The sequence below is a fragment of the Phyllostomus discolor genome, chromosome 13, assembly GCF_004126475.2.
Source record: "Phyllostomus discolor isolate MPI-MPIP mPhyDis1 chromosome 13, mPhyDis1.pri.v3, whole genome shotgun sequence".
Lineage (NCBI taxonomy): Eukaryota > Metazoa > Chordata > Mammalia > Chiroptera > Phyllostomidae > Phyllostomus > Phyllostomus discolor.
Window position 1 is genome coordinate 66,975,567 of NC_040915.2, and position 27,185 is coordinate 67,002,751.

At 39.4% G+C, this 27,185-nt stretch overlaps 1 protein-coding gene across 1 annotated transcript in view; it reads right to left on the reverse strand.

Annotated features, from left to right (window-relative positions):
- The window catches only part of ARHGAP32 (Rho GTPase activating protein 32), a 265,997-nt gene that overhangs the window by 195,506 nt on the left and 43,306 nt on the right, over positions 1 to 27,185 (reverse strand). The gene's annotated exons all lie outside the window — the stretch shown is intronic.

Genomic DNA, 27,185 nt, shown 5'->3' on the forward strand with positions numbered 1-27,185 from the left:
AGAAAGTCCTACATGATACCTGAACTATACAAAGGGAGACCCCAAAAAAACCCCAGAATTTACTTATAAAACTTTGTGTGTTTATTTTTACATTTCAGTCGCCCTCAAAGTGCTCTCCATTTGATGCCACCCACCTGCTGAGACATTTTTCCACTGCCCAAAACAGTTTTTGAACTCATCACTTTTGATGCCTTTTAGTGCTTCAGCCATTTTTTATGTCACCTCTTTCACATCAGCAAAATGTTTCCCTTTGAAAGCCTTTTTCATCTGGAGAAACAAAAAAGTTGCTCAGGGCAAGATCAGGTGGCTGGGAGGGGCGGGCGTGGGGGTCACGCTGTTTCTGATCACAAACTGCTGAGCACTCAGCACGGTGCGGGCAGGTCGCTCCGAAATCACCCATCATGGAATGGGCAAGCACGCCGAGTCTTTGAAAGAAATTCCCTGAAGCTGAATTCACACCCTCTTTCACAAAGATGCCAGCTGGTGCATTGATACAGATGGGTTCCTAGAGCACCCACCTAGCGGGAGAAGCCTGTACTACAAGGGGTCCGCCCTCCAGAAGATAATTCTGGGGTTTTTGGGCCCCCCCTCTTGTGATTGAAAGGTTCCCCTTCCTCTTTCTGTCATATATTTTTTAAAGAAACCAGGTCCTATATAATCTCTAACATTCTGGATCTTGCTAATTATTTTCCAATAGTGTTCTACAGGTTCCTCTGTTTTATTTCCCTTACAGGCATTAATTCTTAAAAGCTATATTGAATGCTTTAGTTTGATGTTTTCTGACTTATCTTCCAGCCATCTAAAAATGCAGAATGGTAAAAAGGATAGAAAATACAAGGAAGAAAGTACTCAAAGGGCCATGGATAATCTTGCAATGACTTAACCAAGTAAAGAGTGGGGCAGCTATCCATGGTGGAGCGGATGATGAGGTTTCAGGTGTCTGACTTCTAACCTACGGCTCTTGCACCCTCTGCTGCCACCTAGGACATTTCTCTGTCCTCCTCCCCAGTCTGCTGGGGACAAGGGCAATGCCTGCGCACATCCAAACAATCTATGAATGACACTAAGACTCTACCCAGTACGTTTGTCACTAATCATTTCCTATTATTTAAAAACAGCAACAACAACATAAAAGCTGCATGAACTATGGAATATCCTTAAAGTAGAGGACAGAAACATTATAAATCAATCCTACTTGGGCAAGAAGACACTGCTATCCCAGAATCAATGATCCAACACATGAAAAAAGTTGAAATGCCAGCACATCCCATTCTAGTATGCTAAACTTAGTTCACCAACTCCTAAACATGAGAATAAATGGTTGTAGGAATCAGGGGGTCAAAGACCTACCTGCAACAGGCTGCATATCTGAGAAAACACGGATTCATGATATAATGTAACACAGAGGGAGAAACATAAATAAACCTTCATGAACTTGGAAATCCAGCATGGTAGTACCACGTGCCATAGATCTGCCAAGGAGAACCAGATGATCTTCTCCTCCCAACCCCAAGAAAATACTGTTACTATTTGATCAGTGCATCAGAATCTCCAAGTCAAAGAACAGTTGCAACAGTGTCCACAAATTAGCAAGGGGTTTTTCCATGAACAAATGGAAAAGACAATTCATCATGCACTGGATTTTCTGCCAGCATCAACCAACAGCCACTAATAAAAACACTGCCTTAGAACAGTACAGCAGTTTACTATTTTCAAAGCACTCTGACATATTTCAAAGCAAATGACAACTGATAGAAAGAAATAAACCAAGGGTGGGAATTTTATATCTATAATACAGATTTTAGGAAACTGAACTTTTAAGAGAAAAAAGCACTAAGAACTGAACTCATTATAATCTTTCAATAACTGCATAGCCTCATGTAAAAGAGCTTAATAATAAAAACAGGTGCAACATGTGCCAGGAAGTGAGCATACAAGGAGAAAGTGTGGTCACTCGCAGCATTGTTTTCCAAAGAAAAAAAACTAAGGCTGTTTCTTTAACTGTGGCTTTAAAACAGATTCTCAATCCATTTTTCTGCCCCCAAAAGTTCAGGAATATGCACACACTCATTAGTAACAATGACTCATAACCTATTCAGAGAATTTTTTTTATTAACAACAATTTCAAAAGCAAATTATCTTTGAGAGTGTCAAGCTTGTTAAACATTCAAACCTTAACGTGGAAAGTATTCTAATTAGAATTTAATTTACCTGAAATCAGTAGCACACAAAAGAAGTTATTTTTACGGAGGGGTGGGGAAGAAGAACTGGGTGAGATGAAGTCTCTGGTCAGCTAAGGACCATCTGAGAAAAAAAGGAAGAAGGCAAAAAGTAAACTTTGTATGACTCCTTAAAAACTCGCCAATGAAACAGACACAAATCATTGTCCAGAAGGTCTGGCTGATATCAGTAAAGGAGCCAGCACTGTTCCTCAAGACACTCTGTAAATTACACCAGGTGACACAATGATCGACTGCATGACCCCTGGTTGTGAATCAATATGGGGGCCGTTCCCAGACTGCTGTTGACATTTTTTTAGGCTATCACCCCTGAAATTAGGAATATTTCCCTAATTGAATATCCCGTGCAGATGTCTGCTATAGTAAAGAATCCAGCCAGTGGCCCCTTACTGCTAAAATAAACGAAGGGCCAGAGAAATATGTGTCAGAGAACACAAAGAACTTAAAACAACCATTATCGCCTACAGAAAACAACCATTAGCGCCTACAGAAGTTTCAGAGATTCAAATAATTCTCACAGAAGAAATCTTGAAGACCATCTATTCTGAAGTCAGTAAACTAAGCTAAACTCCAGAAATTCAGGTTCCCTTTCTCTACCTCACAGTGCAAACAGCTCAACTGTGATACAACACAGCTGTGCAAGAAGAGCCCAGTAGTGTTACAGTTCACCAATGAAATGGCATGGCTGTGCAGCAGCACCACTGCGGGCGGCCCCTCTTGGGTTACACAGCCCTGCTCCATCCACTCTGCTCCATGCTGGGCTGGGCTGGGCTGGGCTGGGCTGGGCTGTGCTGGGTTCTGCTCAGCTCCACTCTGCCCTGCCCTGCTCTGCCTGCTCTTCTCAGCTCTGGTCCAGTGAGACATCTTTGGTATTTCATCTTTGGTGTTTCAGCTCCAGCCGGAAAATATAATCTTTATTCTTAGGTGGAAAGAGGAAATGTACTCTTTGAGCCAGAGGGGAGCTGACTTATATAGACAGAATTTGCCGTCCCCTTGGTCCCTGACTGATTCGGCCTCCTGCCTAGGAGGACTCCAAATCCTTGCAGTTTGATTGGTCTAAAGCACACTGTACTCAACTGTCAGGCTACAAATACTCTGAGTGGTTGGTGAAGATGCTGCTGGGGATACCGCTGCACAGTTCCAATTGCACCGGAAAAGCCTCAGTCCTACTAGTCGAAATGGGATTTCAGGAACTCCTCTACGAGGGCTAACTCACAGGGCAGGAACGCAGTGCAGGCAGGCAGTTCAGTGCAGCAGGCAGGTAGCTTAGCTCAGGCTCTTCCCTCAATTGCAACTGGCATGAGAGGCCCCAGGTAGAACTGGCTGCGAGGTTCTGTTTTTTCATAGACCTACTAGGTTTCCAGGGACCAGCTCCCAGAATCTGCATCAGAGGTTCTTCAGTTACTTTTACTTATCCAGCAGCCCAGTTGTTTAATAGTCAGGTATTTACATAAGAAAAGCAAGCACAAAAACTAAGCACCCCCCCCAAATGACATGCTTTTACTTTCTGAAATGATCAATAATTCAAGCAAAAGAAATAGCATTCCTAAATGAACTGTGCTAAAATTGTGTAAATAACCATTTTTTTAAGCCTATAGCTCAGAACTGATCAATTCAAATACGGAAGGGTTGTTCATTGGCTGTAATGTGATTAATACAAGACCCGAAAGAAAGAAAATAGTAACATTACTAACAACCATAACCTCTACCTAGCTGCCTGGCGGTGCACAAATAAGACGCTCCCTGTGGGAAGTGGAAGCAAAACCGTGATGTCTGTAACACACACACATGTGAGAAGTTCCAGCTTCACAGCATAGAGATCTGGCGATTTGAAAGAAGGAAAATCACCATCTTATTTTAACTTTCATTTTGGACTTCTTGGGTCTATGGGGGCAAATTATTCTCATGAAGGCTATACCAGCATCATTTACACGACTGCAAACCATACCGCTTGATTTACCTCAACATAAGGTACACTTATTTCTCCATGAATATTTCTTATTTTAAATGCTTATATGACTCTATCACAGTTGGTAGAATGTCATAGCTACCACAGTACATAACGTAGTACACTACAACTGTAAGCATTCTTGCTGGCAGTTAGGTCTGCTTATACAAAACATCCCAGAAAACTTCAGAGCATTTCATGTATTTATATACGTGTACTTAAAGAGCATGCACTTCAGATATTTGTGATCTAGAATACTTATAAGAAGCCAAAAAAGTTTTAATTTGGAGGCTAAACAGTTGCTCATTCTACATATAAAGAACAAACCTTATCTAGGCTACCAAATGATTAATTTGGATCTCAAGTTATATTTTCATCTAAACTTTACCCAGCTGTTCCCAAAAATATATAATGTCTTACTTTTATTCACTAAATCCCACCAAAAGTTTTATTTCATAATAACACATTTCAAATAAAATACAGTATACTTAAAGAATCTGAGTTTTTATTTGTGTAAGCAGCAAGTGTTTTGACTCACTTGGCAGTTTTGCAGCTTGAAAATTTAAATGATACAAATTGTATGTAGGGTAATGAAGAAATGTTCCCCAGGGCACCAGCATGTAGTAGCTATGCTCAAGGAAATTCACATTTCATTGAAAATGAACAAAATCACTGCTTCAGCTAAACCAGAAAAATACCGCAGGAGGCATTTTATCTGATACAAAGAATGTGGTTTACCACTTATAGCACCTAACTTTTAATCTTCCATTTGTCAGAATTACTTGCCAAAGGCAAATGACTGCATGCAATAATGTACTAAAATTTCCTGCAACTGGCAATAGGTGCTGTGAATGCAAAGGAGAAAAGCAACCGATGCAAGAGTCAAAGATGTCATCATAGCATCCTTGGAACCCTTACTAAACAATATACTGCAGGATGCGTCAGAAATAGTGTGCCTGTCCTGGCTGGTGTGGCTCAGTGGATTGAGCACAGGTCTGCAAACCAAAGGGTTGCTGGTTTGATTCACAGTCAAGGCACATGCCTGGCTTGCAGGCCAGGTCCTCAGTAGGAGGCACATGAGAGCAACCACATATTAATGTTTCTCTCTCTTTCTCCTTCCCTTGCCCTCTCTCTAAAAATAAGTAAGTAAAATCTTTTTTTAAAAAAAGTGTGCCTTATCTCACTTGCATCAAATGAATTCTGCATTATTGAAACACAAATATTAGACTAAAACTCCTGATAATGTGACAGGTTCCTTTACCTTGAATTAAATTTTATGTTGCAGCCCTGGCAGGTGTGCTTCAGTTGTTTGGGCACTGGCCCTCAAAGCGGAAGATTGCAGGTCTGACCCCTGGTCAGGCCACATGCCTGGGTTATGGGTTCAGTCCCCAGTCCGGGTATGTAAACCAATTGATGTTTCTCTCTCACATGGATGTTTCTCTCCCTCTCTTTCCCTCTCTAAAAATAATCTTTTAAAACAATTGTGTTGCAGATAATATATATATGTAATTTTTAATCTTCATCTGATGATGTGAGTGAGAAACATCAATCAGTTGCCTCTCATACGCACCTCAGATGGGGACTGAACCTGCAACCTAGGTGTGTGCCCTAACCAGTGATTGAACCTGCAACCTTTTGGTGTTCAGGATGACACTGTAACCAACTGAGCCACCTAGCCAGGGCTACAGATTTTTTTTTTGAGAGTGCAACATTTTCACAACGCTACATGAGCCATTTTTAAGAAGATTTATTTCAAATATATGCAGTGCTCTCTGAGGTCCAAAATGATTAATCTTACATGAAGGAACCGTAAGCATGATAAACTGAGGCATTAAAGGAGGGCAGAAAGAATTAGGGAATATACTCTAGTTTTATGGGGGGAGGTGGGCATGTGATTTAAATGATTTTAAATAAAAATTATTAAATTATTGAAGATAAGAACAATGTCTCATATTTACCTTATCTTGTCCATTCTTGTTTTTCAAGAAACAATTTTTATAAGAGACCTATAATAGTACTCCTCCCAAAAATCCATAACCCCTGTCTAGCCATGAAGAAGAAAAGTCAAACTCAGGCTGAGGGACATTCTAAAACATAGCCTACCAATATTAGTCGAAACTGTGGAGGTCATCAAAATGATGGGAAGTCTGAGAAATTGTCACAACCGAGTCCAAAGAGAATTAACAACCAAAGGGAACATGATATCCCAGAACAGAAAAAGAACATCAGGTAGAAACTAAAGATTCAAATAAAGTGTAAACCTTAGATAATTTATGTATCAATATTGGTTCATTACATATAACCAATGTACCATACTAATGTAAGATGTTAACAAAAGGAGAAATTGGATACAGGGTAAAGGGAAACTCTCTGTACTATCCTGAATTCTACTCCTAAAAGTGATTTAAAGTGCAACTCAAATTGGATTAAACATAAAAGAAATGTATTGGCTCACATAACTGAAAACACCTAAGGGCTGGTGTGTCTCGCTTTAAGCAGAGATGTAGAGGGTTCAAATGGCTTTGGAAAGGTGTCTCTCCATTTGTTAGCTTCACTCTGCTCTCCAGATATTAGATCTAGTCTTAGCTTTCATGCAGCTTTGCTATATTTGTTTTAAAAATGAAAAGTTGTTCCAAAGTGACTGATATATTAGGAACAATTTATTATATTAAGGAACAATGCTGTATGAATTTTGCATTTGCTTATACGTGATTTCATCTGATGGAAGCACTGGGTCACAAGTCAGCAAACTTTTTCTGTAAAGGACCAGATAGTAAATATTTTATGGTCTCTGTCACAATTACTGAATGATGCCTTTGTGGAAGTAACAGCCAGAGCAACAGTAAATAAGTAGGTAGGGATGTTTTCCAATAAAACTTTATTTAACCCAATACAAGCAGGTCCTTGGCTTGTCAATCAGGTACTAAGTGAATGCAGAAAAGCACCCCCAGCCACACCAAGCCACGTAGGAACACCAAGAATGCACGAGGACAATGAGCCACAGCCATCCACGTGTGGTGTTCGGACTTCCCATTCGATTTCTAATCAGCTTCCTTCCATCACTTTGCAACTCACAAGCTGTAGCCCTTGTAACCACAAGGTGGCCACAGTCCCCCACCATCTCTTCTTATAGCCCCAGGAGACTCAGTTTAAATGGGAAAGCTTAGATTTCTTACCAACTTCTGAACTAACCACTGCATCCAAAAGATGTGTACTATGCTGACTGGTCTGGAGATCCTTGCATCAGGAAGACGAAGTCCCTACCTGGTCCCTAAGGAACCAAGGCTGGGATGGAAAAGGACTGCCAAACAAAGGTCAAGGGAGAGACAGAGGAAGAGAGACAGGCAGAGAGAAAAGGAGGGAGAAAGAGAGGGAAACAATTATCTACAACGTCTACATACAGCAGTGGCAGAGTGGCATCGCTTCAGGCATGATTATGCAAACTCGACAATACCTATTCAGTATTGGATATGATTAGAAGTAGTTTAAAGACATGAATTTTCAATATAAAAGGGCTTCTAAAAAATCTAACTCAGCCCTGGCTGGCATAGATCAGTGGATTGAGCACGGGCTGTGAATCAAAGTGTCGCAGGTTCGATTCCCAGCCAGAGTACATGCCTGGGTTGCAGGCCATAACCCCCAGCAACCGCACATTGATGTTTCTCTCTCTCTCTCTCTCTCTCTCTCTCTCTCTCTCTCTCTCCCTGCCTTGCCTCTCTAAAAATAAATAAATAATTTTTAAAAAAAATAAAAAATAAAGAAAAAATTAATTTAAAAAAATCTAACTCAGTGTATTTCACCTGACACTCAACTGAAAAAAAAAAAAAAAAAAAACACCAGCAAATCTGTTTCATTGCTGGGAAAAAATATGCAGAATTCAGTGAAGACAGCACATTTTTATTCTGTTCTTTATAGAAAATTTAAAGGGTTATCAAGGATACTTTTGACCAAGTATTACTTTTACCTTGCCCAGTTACTTCAGAACTAACCTATGGAGTAAGAAACAAACACAGAAACAAACACAGAGAGGCTGCCAAAATAAGGAGACAAAGAAACGTGGCTCAAATGAAAGAACAAATCAAAACCCCAGAAAAAGGGCTAAACCAAATGGAGATAAGCAGTCCATCAGATACAGAGTTCAAAACACTGGTTATGGATGCTCAAGGAACTTAGTGAGGACCTCAGCAGCATTAAAAAGATCCAGTCAGAAATGAAGGATACACTAATTGAAATAAAGAACAATTTACAGGGAAACAACAGTACAGTGGATGAAGCTGAGAATCAAATCAATGATTGGAGCATAAGGAAGCAAAAAACCACCAATCAGAACAATAAGAAGAAAAAAGAACACAAAAAAACAAGGATAGTGTAAGCAGTTTTTGGGACAGCTTCAAGCATTCCAACACTTGCATCATAAGGGTTCCTGAAAGTGAAGAGAAAGAGTAAGAAATTGGAAAATATTTGAAAAAATAATGAAAGAAAACTTCCCTAATTTGGTGACGGAAATAGACATGTAAGTCTGGGAAGCAGATTCCCAAACAGAATGGATGCAAAGAGGCCCACTCCAAGACACATTATAATTAAAATGCCAAAGGTTAAAGATAAAGAGAGAATCCTAAAAGCAGAAAAAGAAAAGCAATTAGTTACCTACAGGGGAGTTTCATAAGATTCTCAGCTGATTTCTCAAAAGAAACTTTGCAGGCTAGAAGGGATTGGCAAGAAATATTCGAAGTCATCAAAAGCAGGGACCTACAGCCAAGATTGCTCTACCCAGCAAAGATATCATTTAGAATCAAAGGGCAGATAAAGAGCTTCCCAGACAAGAAAAAAAACTAAAGGAATTCATCATCACCAAATTATTATTATATGAAATGCTAAACGTGCTTATTTAAGAAAAAGAAGATCAAAACTATGAACAATAAAATGGCAATAAATACATAACCATCAACAATTGAATCTAAAGAAACAAACTAAACAAACAAGAAGGACAGAAACAAAGTCATGGATACTGGGAGCATTGTGATGGTTGCCAGATGGGAGGGAGTTGTGGGGGAATGGGTGACGAGGTGAGGGGATTAAGTACAAATATGTAGTTACAGTTAGCCAAGGGGATATAAAGTACTATACAGGAAATGGAGTAGCCAAAGAATGTGTACGCATGACCCATGGACATGAACAATGGTGTGGAGACTGCCTAAGGAAGGGGGTAATGGGGTTGGAGGGGGGAAAGGGTGAAAAATCAAGACAACTGTAATAGCATAATCAATAAAATATAATTAAAAAACCAAATTACTGGCAATTAAGACACCATTCACATATAACGGGTATTTCGAAGGAATATTACTTTAATTTTCCTTAAATCATATTTATAGTAACTTAATCCATACATTGTTTAAGAAAAGTTTTTCTAATTAAACTTTGTACTACTGGCTCAAATATCCAGCATTCTGAATTACTTAAAATCTAATTAATACTTTTTCTATACTGTATTATGATAAACCCGAGCCCACCATGACTGCCACCGAGCAACCCCAGTGACTGGGGCACTACCGACTGAGGACTGGAGGTCTGCAGAGACAGCAAGGGCACAAAAGGTAGCAAGTACAGTGGACAGGCTATCGGCAGGTTTGGGGCCACTGGAAATGAATCATATCTGAATCCCCTAAAATGTCAGTGTTTTTTTGTTTGTTTGTTTTTTTATTTTTAGAGAGGGAAGGGAGGGGAGAGAGAGAGAGAGAGAGAGAGGGAGAGAAACATTAATGTGCGGTTGCTGGGGGTTATGGCCTGCAACCCAGGAATGTAACCTGGCTGGGAATCGAACCTGGGACACTGTCAGTGTTTTTTTAAATTAAGTTACTTAAAGATTTTAATTTGTATCACATTGACTAGAACAGTCAGCATGTAAGAGATATGTATGCGTAATATTAATGTGGCCAAATAACAAGCAACAAAAATATTTTTAGCTGCAAAATGAAATATCAGGCTAGCTGCTAATAAAGAATCAGAACATCAGGTGGCAGTCTTGTGAAAGAAATAATTACTGTAACATAATGGCTGAGAGCACGAACCTAAAGTTTAACACTATACTACTTGGCCAATCCAGATTATTTTATAAAACATACTTAAAAAGACATTATTTTTTTTCCAAACCTACAATCCATATCCTTAAGGAAATGCTTCAGATGTTACTAAAAAATACAATTGCTTTGGGACCTGGATAAAAAAGTGTGCACTCTTCTTAACCTCTCCCATTTGAATGTACAGTGAAAATCCAAGTAAAATATGTAATAAATGATGCAACTGTCTGCATTCCGTAACATAATTACTGGCTTGTTCTATTTACTGTGTTTTCAACTTGCTTTTAAACATCTTCAGTAAACGCATTTTTCTAGAAATGACAGTAAAATAAACAACTGTTTAATTTCGGCATTTTTGTCCTCTGCAAGCTCAATTTGAGACATCAAATTAAACAAGAAAATACTTTTAAAATAACATTTCACAAGTGTATGTCTGAAACTAAAGCTTTTTAAAGTAAGATTAAACAAACTATCTTTAAACTAAACTATTTCAAAAGAAAATGTATCAAATACCTCATTTCAAATCAACTCAATGATTGGTTAACCTGTAAAATATAAGAATGTAATGAATAGAACCTAAAAACATAGTAATCAATACTATAAAATAATTTTTCATAGTTATACAGCACATAAATATTTTATGGTTCTTGTGCAAATATTTACTCTGTTGTGTTGATGTTGTTTTATATTAAGAAATTCTCCCCTATTTTTGAGAGCTATTAAATAGGTAGCTAAGAATTATGTTTTCTAGTTACAGATAAAACCTCAGTAGAAAAGCACTTTTCTGTTAAATTAAATACACTAACAAGCAAGCAGCTCAGAGTAAATCTAAAATAACTGGAATATTATTTCCACTGGCAAATATAAACATATTTTACTATCAGCAAACCAAATATATGTACCACATTTAGGACTATAAGACACACTGGATCATAAGACACACCTAGGTTTTAGAGGAGAAAAATAGGAAAAAAATTTTGAAGCAAAAATGTGGTAAAATATTTAATAACCTGTGACCCCGCTCCACCACCACCCCCGCACACACACAGCGAGCCAGGTAAGCTATATTTGGACTATAAGACGCATCCCCATTTTCCTCCCAAATTTGGGGGATACATCTTATAGTCTGAAAAATACAGTAACTTTACATTTTAAAAACCTAGAATTGTCCTGCTTTTGGTAATGGTGAAATAGTTTGTATTTTTTCATCAAGTTATATATCTTGAAGAGGTTAAGAACCATCAATTATGGACAAAGCATAAGACGAGTTTGGCCCAGAGGTAACTCTGGAGGGTCGTCCCACTTCAGAACTCCCTACAGCTTAGCCCTTTCTTAAGATTTCATCACAGCGCAACCTTTTCTTCCCATTTCTTTCTTCCCTTCCTTTTTCTTCCCTTCTCTTCTGCAGGTGTTGATACCAATAATATCCTAGTAAACTTTCTTCACATGAATCTTTCTGTCCCACTGAGTCTACACTAGCAACAAAAAGCCACCAGCCAAACCATCGGGGATTCAACCATTTAAAACACAACCACACTCATGGGTGAGATCCACATTGCTAAGCTTTTCCCCTGTGAGGACAACTCGCATAGTATATCAGTGCCAGGAGTTCAAGCAGAAAGCCAGTCTTGCATTGTGGGAGTGTCAAATGACAGTTCACAATCACCAAAGTGGGTGTAAATATGAGGGCAGAAATCCCAGAAAAAGGAGGGCTACAAGGGAAACCTGTACCCTAACATAAGCTCACTTCAAATCCCCTAACTCATGTGCACAAAAGGCTCCTAGGTGCTCAGTGAAAACAAAGCTGGAAGGATGAAAGAGCCTGAGCAGGTATCTCAGCTTCTGCCCACCATCAGGGAAACAGAATGTTCTGTTTGAGCCAAGCCAAGTGAAAGCGCTGGGCAAACAGCTCAGACTTTACACTGCTTACCTTAAAAGTAAAGACTACGTCCCAGGATTAAGGAGTCTCCTTGGTCTAGACCAAAACCAACTCACCCTGACATAGTATAAAACCAAGGTACCAAATGTTCAATGTGATCAACCAATAATTTAACTACTAGAAGCAAAATTAACAAGGGTAACAGAAGATAAGTTCTCTATAATGAATCATCCATAATGAGTGGAATACAACAAAAAATTACTAGGCCATAATAAAGAGAAAAAGCTGACAATGGAAATAAATCATGCAATGACCCAGATATTGCAATTAGCAGGTAGTTTATATATAGACTAAACACTCTAATTAAAATACAGATATTGCCAAACTGGATAAAAAAAGTGTAGACCCTGAAAAAGAAGATGAAGATACCTACTAAGTGTTCCTGGTAGCTAACTGGGCTCAAATTTAAAAAGAAAAAAGAAAAGAGAAGAGAACTGAAGAGAGGAGAGGGGAGAAGAGGGGAGGAGAGGGGAGGGGAGGGGAGGGGAGGAGAGGGGAGGGGAGGGGAGGGGAGGGGAGAAGAACCCTGCAGAGCCTAGCAGCCATTTCTATGCAGGGCCCCTCATGCAAATTCCACTTCAGCCAGAGGCCTGCACTAAGCTGCCTGCCTGCTCTGTGCTCCTGACATCTGAGCCAGACCTTATAAAGGAGTTCATGGAATTGCATTTCAACCAACAGGACTGAGGCTTCCCTGTACAACTGGAGTTGTGCAGCCATACTTCTATCAGCATCTTTACAAACCAGAGTGGCTCCATTCTGACTAATCAGGACAGTGCCTTTTGACCAATCAAACTATGAGAATTTGAAGTACTTATTTGCATGAGGACAGCCCATCAGGGACCAGGGGGCAGGGATTTCTGTCTAACCCTAACCCCTGGGCTCAGGGAGCCCACTTTCCCTTTCTTGCACCAACTGACAACTGTGTTTCCCCAGGTGGAACTAAAACACTGAAGATGAAACACCAAAAATGACTCATCAAACCAAAGTAGAGAAAAGCAGGGCACAGCAGAGCAATGTGGAGCAGAACAGAGCTGTCCACTGATGAACACTTAGGTTGCTTCCATATCTTGGCTATTGTAAATAATGCTGCAATAAACATATGGGTATACGAGATCTGTCCAGAAGGTATCCAGCCATGTAATAACAAAAAGAGACATTTATTGAAGATACAAGATTCAAGACACACTGGATATGGAACAGTGATACTTCTGTTGCCTTCAAAAAAGTGACGACCTCACAGTTCTCCCAATCTCCATCAGCTGCCCCGTCGTATTTTCCTGAATCTCATCAATGGTCTGAAATCTCTTCCCTTTCAAAGGTGATTTTAGTTTTGGGAAAAGCCAGAAGTCACAGGGTGCCAAATCTGGAGTGTAGAGGGGCTGAGTCACCTGGGTGATTTGCTGTTTCTCCAAAAAACTCTGCACAAGACATGATGCATCAGCAGGCACATTGTGGTGATGAAACTGCGGCCTTCTGAATCATCCAAATAGTTTCCAGAGAAATGTTCAGGCTCACCACAAAATTTGATGTAGATTTGTTGCTCTACTCGCTCAGTCATTTTGAATGAGATAGCCACACAACACATATGATCACTCAATGGCATCTACCACCCCCAGTGACTAGTATGGTGAAGTCATCATTGTTCACACATGCGGATTCCAGTCCACTGTCCTTGGCTACCAGGTTACATCAATGTTGCACAAAACATTCTCATTGTATTAACAATGGCTGGACTTTTCCCAGACAGACCTCATATATTTCTTTTCAATTTAGTGTTTTGGGTTTCTTTGAATAAATACCTAGATCTAGAACTGCCTTCTTTGCCTCTTTTAATAGCCTTTGTTTTAAGGTCTGTTTTGTCTGGTGTAAGTATTGCTACCCCAGATTTTTTTGTTTTGTTTTCACTTTCTTGTAACATTTTTCCCATCTTTTTACTTTCAGCCTGTCTTTTGATCTAAAGTGACTCTCTTATTGACAGCATATGTAAGGGTCTTATTTTCCTAGCCATTTAGCCACCCTGTGTCTTTTTATTAGAATGAAGCATTTAATCCATTCACATTTAAAGTAATTGTTCATAAAAATGTATTTAGTGCCATTTTATTATTCATATTTTGAAGCTTTTTTCTTCTTCTTCCTCTTCTTCTTCAAGAAGACCCTTTAACATTTCTTGTAATACTGATTTGATGATGATGTACTCCTTTAGCTTTTTTTGTTTGTTTGTTTTGGAAGTTTATTACCTGTCCTTCAATTCTAAATGATAGCTTTGCTGGGAAGGTAATCTTGGTTGTAGGCCCTTGCTTTTCATCACTTTGACTATTTCATGCCAATTCCTTCTGGCCTGCAAAGTTTCTGTTGAGAAATCAGTCAACAGTCTTCTGGGAGCTCCCTTGTAGTAAATAACTGCTTTTCTCTTGCTGCTATTAAGATTGTCTTTAACCTTTGACATTTTAATTAAGATGATTCTTGGTGTGGGACTCTCCACACTTCCTGGAATTGTCTATTTCCTTCACCAGGTTAGGGAATTTTAAGTCATTATTTCTTCAAATAGATTTTCAATTCTTTGTTCTCTCTCTTCTCCTTCTGCTACCTCTATGATGTGAATGTTATTACTCTTGATGTTTTCCCAGAGGTCCCATACACCATCCTCATTTTTGGACATTCCTTTTTTTGCTGTTCTGATGGGGTATTTTCTGCTTCCTTATTTCCCAAGTTGTTGATTCTATCCTCTGCTTTGTGTAGTCTATTAATTGATTTCCTCTAAAGTATTCATTTTGATTACTGTTTTCTTCATTTCCCACTGGTTCTTTATGTTTTCTGTCTCCATTTTTATGTTTCTTAACTCCTCCTTGAAGTTCTTACTGAAATCAGTGAGCATCCTTACCACCAGTTTTTTAAAGTCCACATCTGGTTGGCTGCCTATCTCCATTTTGTTTAGTTCTTTTTTTTTTTGGACATTTGTTCTGTCCTTCTTATGCAACGTTTGTTTCTTCATTTTAGCTGCCTCCTTTGTGTTTGTTTCTATGTATTAGATAGAGCTGCTAAGACTCCTGGTCATAGTAGGATGGCCTTATCTAGTACAGGTCCTGTGGGGGCCACTGGCAAAGTCTCCCTGGTCACTTGAAACAGGGGCTACAGGTATGTACCTTGAGTGGGTTGTGTACGCCTTCCAGTTGCAATGAAGCCTTGATTGCTGTTGGCACATCAATGGGAAGAATTGACCCTCAGGCTAATTGCTTTTAAGAACTGGCCATACCTACAAAGGAGGAGCTGTTGTACAGGGGCAGACCCTACAGTGTAGGATTCACTTTAATAGGGCTCTGGTCCCTACTGAGTCTGCCCTTTGAGTATGTCATTTGTGGAGGTGTTTGATTGGTGCTCTGGTGTGGTTTGAGGACAGCCACTGGGTATGTTAATTCTGGGGCCTCTTGGGAGGTGCAGGCAAAGGTCAGGCACTGCTTGTGCCCTGCCCAGGGCCATCTGGTATGAGCTATAAAATGATGTGCAGTTGGTTGCCACTTGTGCTGGGCTTCAATGCACCTGAAAGAAGATTGCTGCAAACTGAAGCCAGCAGCCACTGTTGCTAAGCTTGGGGCTGCCTATTAGCAAGAGGCATGGGGCACACCAAGGCCAGATGCTGCTTGTTTCAGGTTTGTGAACCTTTGAGAGATTTTTAAAATGTCTATAACATGGGCCAAGAAAGGCTGTTTGTATGGAAAACCACTGGAAATGGCTTGGGTGGGCCCAAAACTTGAGTAGGGCAGGCTTTTAGGGAATCACCAGCATGTGGTAAATGGCATTAGCTAAGTTCATGGAGATTCAGATATGGCGCCAGCAGTGTCTGCAGTGAGAGGGTATAGCAAAAGAACATGGATTCTGCCAGCTCTCCTATCTGGGAGAAATCTGCCCCTCTAGCCTTTGTTCTGAAGCCACACAATTCAGTTCTTCACATATGTCCCTTGGGCCTTTCAAGTCAGTCCTGGAGCTCTGAGGGAGTGAGTTTGTCAGCAAGTAAGCCCATGCATGGGCTCTTTAAGAGGAATACCTGCAATTCCAACAGCCCTCCATCTAACTCAGCCACAGCCTCCACTAGTTTTCAGAGCCAGAAGTTATGGGGACTTCCATTCTCAGCACTGGAACACTGGGCTGGGGAACCTGGTGTGGAGCTGGGATCCCTCACTTCTTAGAGGGGACCGTCACAGCAGAGAACCCTCCCAATTTAACCACCACACTAGATGTGGGCCCAGCCCTTTCTGCATCACTGCCCCATCTACCAGAATGGACCTGGCTTCTTCTGCATGTCCTTAGTGCAGCTAGACTGCAGGTGGTTCTCAATGAAGGTAGTTCTATCATTCAGTTGTAATTCTGATGTGATCATGGCAGGAGGCAAGTACAACATTTACCTACTCCACTATCTTGACCAGAAGCCTAATTTTATTCAATCTTGGTCCACATATCTATTTAATATTCTGTGTGATGAAATGGGAAGTATGCATAAAAGCTCTTTAGACTTCAAAACACAACATATGGTTGTCTTGAGGAGTATATTAAGCACTCACTTGAGTGCTTAAAATACAAGATGAACAGCCTCGTTTTTTACTGACTACCAGGATAGATCATCCAAACAGAAAACCCATAAGGAAATGCCAGCCTTAAATGCCACTTTAAACCAAATGGACATAATCAATGTGTACAGAGCCTTTTATCCCAGAACACCAGATTATACATTGTTCTCTAGTGCACATGGAACACTCCCAAGGATAGTCCATACTTGAGACACAAAACTAGCCTCAACAAAGTAACTGAAATCATACCAAGCATATTCTCTGACCACAATGCTTTGGAAAGGAAAATCACCTGCAAAAAGCAAGCAGAAAAAAACATAAATATGTAGAGAGTAAACAACATGCTACTGAATAGTGACCAGTTAGAAAAAGAAATAAAAGAGATCAAAAGATACAGACATCAAAGACAAATGAAAATGATAATACTACATATCAAAATTTGGGGGAAATAACAAAAGTGGTAATTAGAGGAAAGTTTATATCACTATAGGACTATCTCAAGAAACCAGGAAAATTTCAAATAAATAACCTAACCGTTCACCTTAAAAAGAACTAGAAAAAAAAAAAGAACAAACAAAGCCCAAAGTTAGGAGAAGGAAGGAAGTAATAAAAATTAGAGCAGAATTTCATTGAATACCATTTTTATTTCAGATGTCCAGCACACAAATTATGGTTACTCAAACTATGGTATATGGTAGATATTTTCTCAAAAATGAAGTGAGCCTGTTACTTCAAGGAAAACATTTATCAGTATTTGTGGTAATAAAATTTGAACTTTTAAGTAAAGTTAAATTTTTGAAAAATTTGTATCTGACACAGTGGGCTTGACAGTTTTTCTGATGAGATTAGTGATGATATTAACAAATGTCTCAGGGGGCCAAAATCAGGGTGTCAACCAGGCATGGCTCTCACCAGTCAGCTCTGGGAAGAATGTGCTTCCAATTTCATTCAAGTTGTTGGCCAAATTTACTTTCTTGCGGTTGCAGGACTGAGGTTCCCATTTCCTTGCTGGCAGTCAACCAGGGGCTACTCTTAGCTTCTAGAGAATACTCACTATTCTCGAGACATGTCCCCACTTCTACCCCCAAGCCAGCAATGACACACCTAATCTGATTTCCCCTTCTGTCACCAGCCTGAGAAAACTTTCTTTTTAAGGGCCCCTGTCCTTAGACTGAGTGAACCCAGATAATCTCCTTATCTTAAGGTCAACTGATTTGGGACTTTCATTACATCTGCAAAAATCCCTTCACAGTACTACCTGAATTAGTGTTTGACTAAATACCCTGGGGACAGGAATTACAGGGGGCCATCTTTAGAGCTTTGCCTACTACACTTCTCAGGGGCTGCTGCTAGGCCAATGACTGAGTGCTGGAGGGATATAAAGGCAAGTCTGTTCCTGGGAAGCATGTGACTCCCCCAGCTGGTGACTTTGACTTGATGGCTCCTCACTGGCATTGTCAAAACTCGGAGAACTACTCTACAGTCTGACCTTTTCCTACCCACCTTTCTTTACTTCCTTCTCTCTTCCACAGAGTCAGGTCTGCACAGTTATCTTCCAACTAGAGGAATACAATTGTTCTCCACTGTGGTGTGAATTACTCAAATATATATTTGACAAAACATATCAAATTGTGCACTTAAGACACGCCTTTTACTATGTGTATAAAGTTTTACTTCAATTAAAATACGCTAAATAAATATTAATGCTACTAATAGAGAGCCCTTATCTTTTGTAAATATACATTATACACTGAAACACTTACTGATGAAAGGATATGACAAGGATTTGCTTCAAATAATCCTGGCTGGTGGGAGTGGCTTTGGAGAAAACAAAATTGGACACACAATAAAGATTGCTGAAGCAAGGTGAGGGGAACAGGGCAATTCATCATATTCTACTCTCTATTTTCGTATATATTTTTAAATGTCCATAATAAAAAGATTATTTAACCAACTCTCAGCAGTGTATAGAGAGTAACAGGAACTCTAACACACAATTGGTTTAAGCATAAACTGGTAAAACCCCTGTAGAGATTAATTTGTCTAAATCTACCAACACTGAAACTGCACCTACTCTTCGACCCAGCTATTCACGTTTAGAATACCCTAAAGAACTCACACACATGTGCACAAGGAACATGTACAAGACTGTTCAATGCAGCATAATTAGCAAAGAATTTGCAAAAACTGTACTATCTTTGAATGAGATCATGAATGAAGTAACTGTGTTATATTCATATAATGAAAATATTACCCAAAAGCTAAAATGAATATCTCCATATATTAACATGGATGAATATCAAAAATGATGAACAAATCACTTCGACAATATAAAACTTGTTATATCAAGTTTTGATACATACTAATGCTACATATTATTTCTGGTTAGACTTAATAGAAAGGATACCATGAATGAGTATGGTAAGGTACCCAATTCAGGATAAAGGTTACTCCTAAGCAAGAAGAAAGAAAATAATAGCAGAGGTTCAACTATGCATGTAATGATTTTTTTAAAAAATACCTGAAACAAGATGATAAAATATAAGAAATTAATGGAAGTGGTATGTTGGTTTATGTTCCTCTTTATACTTTCCTGGTATTTAAAATATTTCAATATTTTTTAAAAACAAAACAAAAATAAGGCTATTTCAATAGTTCAAGAGAGATTACTACTTCATAACTGACAAGTTATCTAATATTAAAGTCCTTAAATAAGATTTTCTTTTCAGAATCAAATTTCAAATGGTACCTGGTTGATTCACGCTATTTCAGAACTATAACCTTTCTCATTCCCAAATACCCACAGTTGAAACACCAAGTGAAAAGAAAGCCCTGCTCACACCACCAGCATAACACATACTATAAAAAATGAATTACAGCTAAACCCTAAAATGTGCTCACAGCTGATGCCAAATAATTTTAAGATTATAAAAACACGTGTGTAGAATGAATACGCTACTGTATTTTATTCTTCTTCTTAAAATATATATATCCTAAATAAATTTGGCAAATTGTGAAAATTTATTTAATTTAGGTGATGGGCACATGAATGCTGTGATTCTCTATATACTCTTCTGTATATTTCTGGCTCTTTTATAAAATGAATAAAAATAAGTATAATTGAAATAAGTACAGAAAGAATGGTTTAAAAAATATTGCTTTCTAGGAAATTCTTCCTCAAAGACCTCTTCACTAGTTGTTTGGAAATGACAAATATTTAATTTTTAACCTGCTACCTAAATAAATCTGGCAACTTTTATACAAGCAAAACCATCTCTCCAGGGTAGAGTGGGGAGAACTACTTAGCATATGAACTTTATGCTTTATGAACCGTGCGATGCTGATAAGGAGATTCTAGAAGCGGAAAACTCAACAAAGGGAGTTGTTCCTATCTTTGATTCCCCACTTCACCACTCCCTCCGTTTTCTGGGTTAGTAAGTAGCACTTCGCAGGTCTGGAGCACTGTCGTGCAGGGGTCCTCACCCTCTGGGTCTCAGACCCCTAGCAGTAAGGGCCTGTTGGGAACGGGGCCGCACAGCAGGAGGTGAGCTCGAATGTAATGCGCTCAAATCATCCTGAAACCATCCCCCCACTGCAGGTCCATGGAAATCTTGTCTTCCATGAAACCAGTCTGTCCCTGGTGCCAAAAAGATTGGGGCCCGCTGCTGTCATGGGTTGAATGGTGGTCCCCAAGAAGATACGCCCATGTCCTTACACCCAGACCAGTGAATATTACCTCACTGAGAAAAAGGATCTTTCCAGCCATTAGTCAGGAATCCTGGGATGAAATCATCCTGGGTTTCAGGTGGGCCACAAATCCGTAACATGTGTCATTATGAGACATACGAGAAGACAAGGACTCAGGAGAAGCCCATGAGAAGACAGGCATGAGTCAAGAGTTACAGAGCCACACGCCGAGGAACGCCTGGCGCCACCGAAAGCTGGAAGGGCGAAGGAACCCTGTGACCTCCGCAGCGAGCATGGCCCTGCCCGTATCTTGATTTCCGACTTCTGCCCTCCAGGACTGGAGGAGAATAAGTTTCTGCAGTTTTAAGCCACCAAGTTTGTGGTCATTTGTCACAGACAAAACACTAATACAACAACATCACCTTCCCAGACATTCCCCGTTACTAATTCAACTAGCTACCTAACCTGGCACCTGCCATGGCTGCCTGCTCTAGGATTTCAACCCACGTTTCTGTACCCTTCCCCACACCAGTGACTGAGTCCCTACACTAGAGTCTGTATGTGTAAATATCTATAGCCTATTCCAAAACTTCCATCGTCAGCAGCAAAACTGCGTTTGTACCATTTTTCACTTATCTACTGGAATGGGCACCACGGACTTAGTCTCCAAGTAGGAGAAAATCCAATTCTGGCCCTGGGTGGTGGTAATATTAAAAAATAGAACTAAGTTATATTATTGGAGTACAGAGTCTCTGGTCACAAGAAATTATAGACTTTTGAACATAAATGCAACATGATATGATTTACAAAATTAATCTGGTTAAAATGTGAAGGCTACCTTAATGTGTGGTTAAATCTAACATCAACTAATGAATCCATTATATATCTTATCAATTCTAATCATATAGAAATGAAAGTAACTGAATTATGCAGAAATTCTAACAATTAAGGTTCAACTATTTTCCTCACCTCAAATATCCAAGGCCTCAGGAAGTTCTGGCCCCACCTATGATGCACAGTTTCAGGTCTGGATGGCATGGCCCTAATTCTACAGATGCCTGCAAAGGAAGTACAGAAGCGAGAATGCACAACAAACATCAAGGAATGGCTGGCCGAACAAGGGCAGATGTCCCCAGGCAGGGGCCAGTAAAGGGATTACAAGATGAAAGACCAGGATGTACGGCCACAAAACAAGCAGCAGCAACAGAAAATGCATGATAAAGGACTGGAGCTAGACCCCGGAACCAGCTTTCACATTTGGTGGAACAGCCCAGAGCACAGATTCAAATGGATGAGTCAAAATCAGCTAAAGCTACTAAAATCACTGAGCAAATTCTTTAAATCAGAGACAAAGCTAAATAATACTGCTTTTTATTTTTTGTTTTACCATTAAGGAGAATATTTTAGAAATTAAAAGCTTATACCTCCCTAAAAGTCCAAAAGTATTTCATTGGCATATCTCGTCATTTTATCACAGAATCTCAGCATTTTTCTCCTCTCCACGGCCTCCTCAGTCCACCATCACCTTCCACCTAGACTAGCAACTGCGTCTACCCCATCTCCTTGTTTCCATTCCTGCCCATCCTTGTCTCGTATCCATTACCAAAAGAATAGTGAGAGTGACAATTTCGCAGTCTAAATAAGCTCGAATCATTCCCCTCTTGAAACTTCTGATGGCTCTCCAGCGCACTGTCAAACTCCGGCCGCACCTACCTCACTTCCCTCTTGGTCCGCTGCCTCCCAACCACAATGGGATTTTTGATCCTGCTGCAGACCCAGTTCATCCCTTCCCCAGTGTGTCCATGCTCACCCCCCTGGAGTCCCAGATTTTGACGCACCTGCCTCTTCCCCCAGATCTCACCTATAACGGCCCTCCCCGAGGCCTTCCACAGTCGCACTAACCAAAACAGCCTCTCCAATCACTCTTCACCTCGAACAGTTAGAAACAAGCTGCAGACCATCCATTGCCCAGCTCCCGACACCCCATCTATTCTTTGCATAACACTGCAGTAATTCTAAAATCATCTTGTGTATTTATTTAGCTAGAATGTAATTCCCATGAGAATACAAACTCTGCCCATATTTGCAATACACAGAAGCAGAAACTTATTTGTTGCAGTACAGGCACTTTGGTAAAATGATTGACATTGTTTCCTGAAGTGGAAAATTCACATACGCTATAACCTAGCAACTCATTTCCTAGGTATGTAACTGAGAGAAACTCTTGTACATGTACAACTGAAAATAAGTATAAGAATACACTTACAGAAGCACTGCTCCCAGTAACAAAAACTAGGAGAAACTATCCAAATGTTCATAAACAGAGGAACAAATAATTAAATTCTGGTTATAGCCATAGAATGAAGTACACATAAAAATGTAAGATGATCAATCTTACTGACAAGCAACAATAAGGATGAATTTTAGCAATGTAATATTAAGTGGAAGAAATTCCAAAGATTAGATAGAGCATCATAACCTTCTTATAAAATTTAAAATCAGGTTTTGAAAAAGTAAAATAGCATGTAAATATAATAAAACTGTATTAAAAAGCAAAAAATAATGAACATAGGAACCACTGTCTAAACTACCTATAACTAGATTTTTTTACTATTATTTCAAAAACAATTTTAATAGGGTAGAGTAAAAAACATGCAGTTGTTTGAGAATTTCAGGTGTGCCCACGTTCCCAGGTCAGCAGGAGTACAAACCTAGACCTCTGCCTCTACGGCACGTGGCTCTCCCAACGGATGCCCAAATGCTGCCCAGGACTGCTCAGGGATTTTTCTTTTCTCTCTCTCTCTCCTTTCAAGCCCTTTCTATATCATGCTATCACTTACGTGCAGACAAGCATGATGGCCGACTAAGAAACTGATTTTAAATAGGAAAAAAGTCTTTATATGAACTCTACCTCTGGCAAACAAAAACTAGCTAAAGTCTAGCCTTCCTCACCCAGCTGCCAACATTCTTCTTTACTCTTTTCATAACTCTGCAATATTTCAGTCTAAAAGCAAGAAACAATGATCTTCAACACTAAAATATTTTCTGGAGTTAAGACAATAATGCAACAACCCAAAAGTGTAACCGGAGGCAATGGTCAGAACAACTGGGATACAGCCATTCATGGGAATACCAGGAAGTCCTATTTTAAAAAAAAAAGATGAAGCAGGCATTTTACATAATGATACAAAATTATGTGTTATGTAAAAAACTTATTTCCAAGGTATAAAAGAATACATATAAATATGCAAAAATTTCAGTTTAAAGGAGGAAAAAGAAAGTGCCAAGGAATACAGTAAGTTAAAATGGAACATTGTTTGGGGGAGTCCATTTTAAACACTTATATTTATATAATTTTGAATGTGCTATGCTGTTGCACTATAAAAGTCATGTGAATTTTTAAGATAAGTATGAAATTTCAAAGAAATTTAGAACTCCTTAACTCTCATTCAATATTAAGTATACTTCATAGAAAGTTTGTGACTTACTAGCCTACCAGCAGCTGGTAGTTCAGGTAAAAGGTATACAAATAAGAAATTAGGATTCTACTTAGAAGATCCCTGGTTTTTCCAAGAAATTTGCATTTAATTTGAAAGAAGTTAACAGATCAACTGCCCAGTGCTTCCCAAAATATACTGATATTTGATCATAGTTCTCATGAGGTCCTTGATGTTGGAACTGGCACTAAATGGTGATAACATATTTACTTGACAATTTAATACAGGTAACATTCTGCAGACTGTTAACACAAGAACTGACAAAATAACCATTTGCTGTTTTTGCTATAATGGATAAGTTTTCCTTGCTTACTACCTCAGATCCCTTCAAATACAATGCATTTGACTCTGTCTGGCCTCTTCACCCTGCCCCTTCTGTAATAACTCCTGACATCCCCTCTTCAGTGCAGCACACAGACGTGCAATGCCTAACTCACGATGCAGAACAAGAACACAAGGCCCCTGTTCGTAACGACTTAAAAACAGCACTGGTGTCCAACCACCTTTCCGTCTGTATGTACAGAAGTCAAAGTGAGCATGATAAATCCTTTCCACACAGATAGAGCACACATTCTGCAAGAGGGCTACAACTGCAACCTCTATTTCCTTCAGTCAAGTTTTTTCACAGGACTTCCTCTGCGCAAACACGGGTTGCTACCTACTAGACTGCTTTCCCTGCTACTGTTTTCCAGGGCTGTCTATTTTTATACACCACTGTATCTCAAATGGGACTTCTGTTGCAGCAGCCTCTAGCAGTATACCTCTGTGTACCATACTTAAAAGAGCAAAATATCAGAAGGAGCCAGTATTTGCATTCACAGTTGCACAACTCTTAATGACAATTTGCAAAATTCCTACACTGTACATTCAGCTTATTCCAAGGCAACTTTCAAGTTAACTGCCTCTAAGTTGTTTCCTGAATGATAATTCCATTTTTTAACCCAATGACTCTGCTTAACCATACATGTGTTTTCACATTTCTCCACACAGCTGGGGAGGGGTAAGTCATCAAGAAAGAGTCAAAGGATGTTTCTAATATTTTCTATAGGTAATGACCACAATAGTGCCATTACATGCTATGTCAAATAAGTCTCCAACAACTCAATATTTTTTATCAGTCCTTACTGCAACATTGTTTTTACAGCCATCTTATTGCCTTCTTAAATCACATCCAGAGGACTCAGGAGAAATAATGTTTTTCTTACATTATGTTTTTCTTAATGTTAATGTTGCCTCTTGGTTCATTAAAATCTGTATTTTGTAGAATGAAGCTAGTTATCTCACCTGAGAGATGGAAGACTATAAACGCATCTAAGGAGTAAAACTACACCACAAAATGTTAACCAGAAAAGAAGCATGAACAGATTATCTAATAAAGTTGATATCCACATCTCGAAAATGTCCACACGTCATTTTATGTGACTCAGCCACGCTGTGCACGAGGCTTACACTAGCACTGATAAGAGGACCCAGCACTTCCACAGCAAAACATGAATGTTCAGTTACGGAGCTTTAATAATATAGATCTGAAGCTTTTTTAAACTTTAAAAGTGGAAATTGTCACGTTCTCATATTAATAGCTTCTAATACTGTTTTTAGTCACATTAATGCAAAATATACCTGCTTTTTAAAGCTAAAAATGCAAAATGAGTCAACTAGATTTCATGATAATTGAATGGATTTAAAAATGTGTCAGCTAATACTGTCAGATGACTTTGGAAAATTAGAGATAATATATCACAACTATCAAAATATAAAAAAGTATGCACCCAACAGTTCATGCATATAAAATTATGATGTAATATTATGTACCACTTATTATGTACCAACTATGAGATACAAATATCTTATTTAATTCATACATCAACCTGTACAAGCTAGGTAACAATATACCCATTTTACTTGTTAGAAAAACAGACTAAAGAAAGGCTAAATAACTCATCCAAAGTCACAATACTCATAAGAAAGAATTCCTATTTAAGTATGACAAATCTAAGATCCTTGTTTTATGCACTAAGGTATGCTGGGTTTCCTAATAATCCCAAAGATCATTCTGAAATTTGTGAAACCAAATGTCCTGATTTAGTTTATGATTCTAGTTGACTATGTAGCCCCAGCACTCAATTCAGTTTCCACACAGCATGCCCTATGAGCCCTAGCAACCCTTTCTCTTACTAGTCATTAACCCCCGGGGCCAGAAACAACGGTCAAGCCTTCACTGAGGATCACAAGGCATGGGTTTCTTTTAAACTAAAGATAGTATCTTGATCTAAGCTACAGCTTCTGAGCCTTTAGGTGGAACAAGCCCCTGGATACTTTTCCATTGAATTGAACAGCGAGACACCTGCAACAGACCTCAGAACTATCTTCCAGACCTAACGAAATGATTTATTATCCTTATCTCACGTCCGAACAGCCAGCTCCCAGTATGATGAACCCAACTCCATATTTATCTGCAACCTACACAACATCGGGGGCTCGGCCTAAGAGCCCAAGCTCCCCGCCCTCCTGAGAGAAGCAGCCAACCTTCCGCACGTGATTCCCAGTTAGGGGCTGGGATCGGCCAGGGCCTGACGGCAAACGCTGCTTGGGAACATTGCTACGCATGTCTTTCACTCAGACATTTAAGGTCAATACAGTTCTCTGGTATTTGGAACTGAGATTTTAACCCTTTCTCAAAACTTGGTCTAGAGTTGAAATTCAGTACTTTAACCTAAAGTTTAAAAATCCAAAGTGAGAAGCAGAAAGTGTTTGAGATCAAAAAGTTGCGATGTGGGCAGTACAGATCAGTCAGAAACCCAAATGAAGTCCTGACTACAGGGTGAAAACAAGTTTTTATGAGAAAAAGGAAGTGTCATTACCGCAACACATGAAACGAAAAAGTTCCCACTGGTGCTAACAAGCGGAGCCACTCTGGACTCCACGTGCTTGGTTACTGGCTCCCCCTCCAAAGAGAAGGCCACACTCATCATCAGTCCTTGTGACCGGCGTGTCCACTGCCCTGCTGACTTTACCATGGCTCCTTGTGACACCACTGTGATGCGGCCCAGTCCAGAGTTTCACAGAACAAGACAAGCAATGCACTTCCTTGGGAAAGGCTGTTCTGGCTCCGTTCTAAATGGTTCCTTTCGTGTCATTTTTCACAGCTTTAAGACTGAAAACTTCTGAATCAATACTGTATGACCTAATTGTGAAAAAAAAGCACAAGATGAAGACCACACTGTTAACCAGTTAC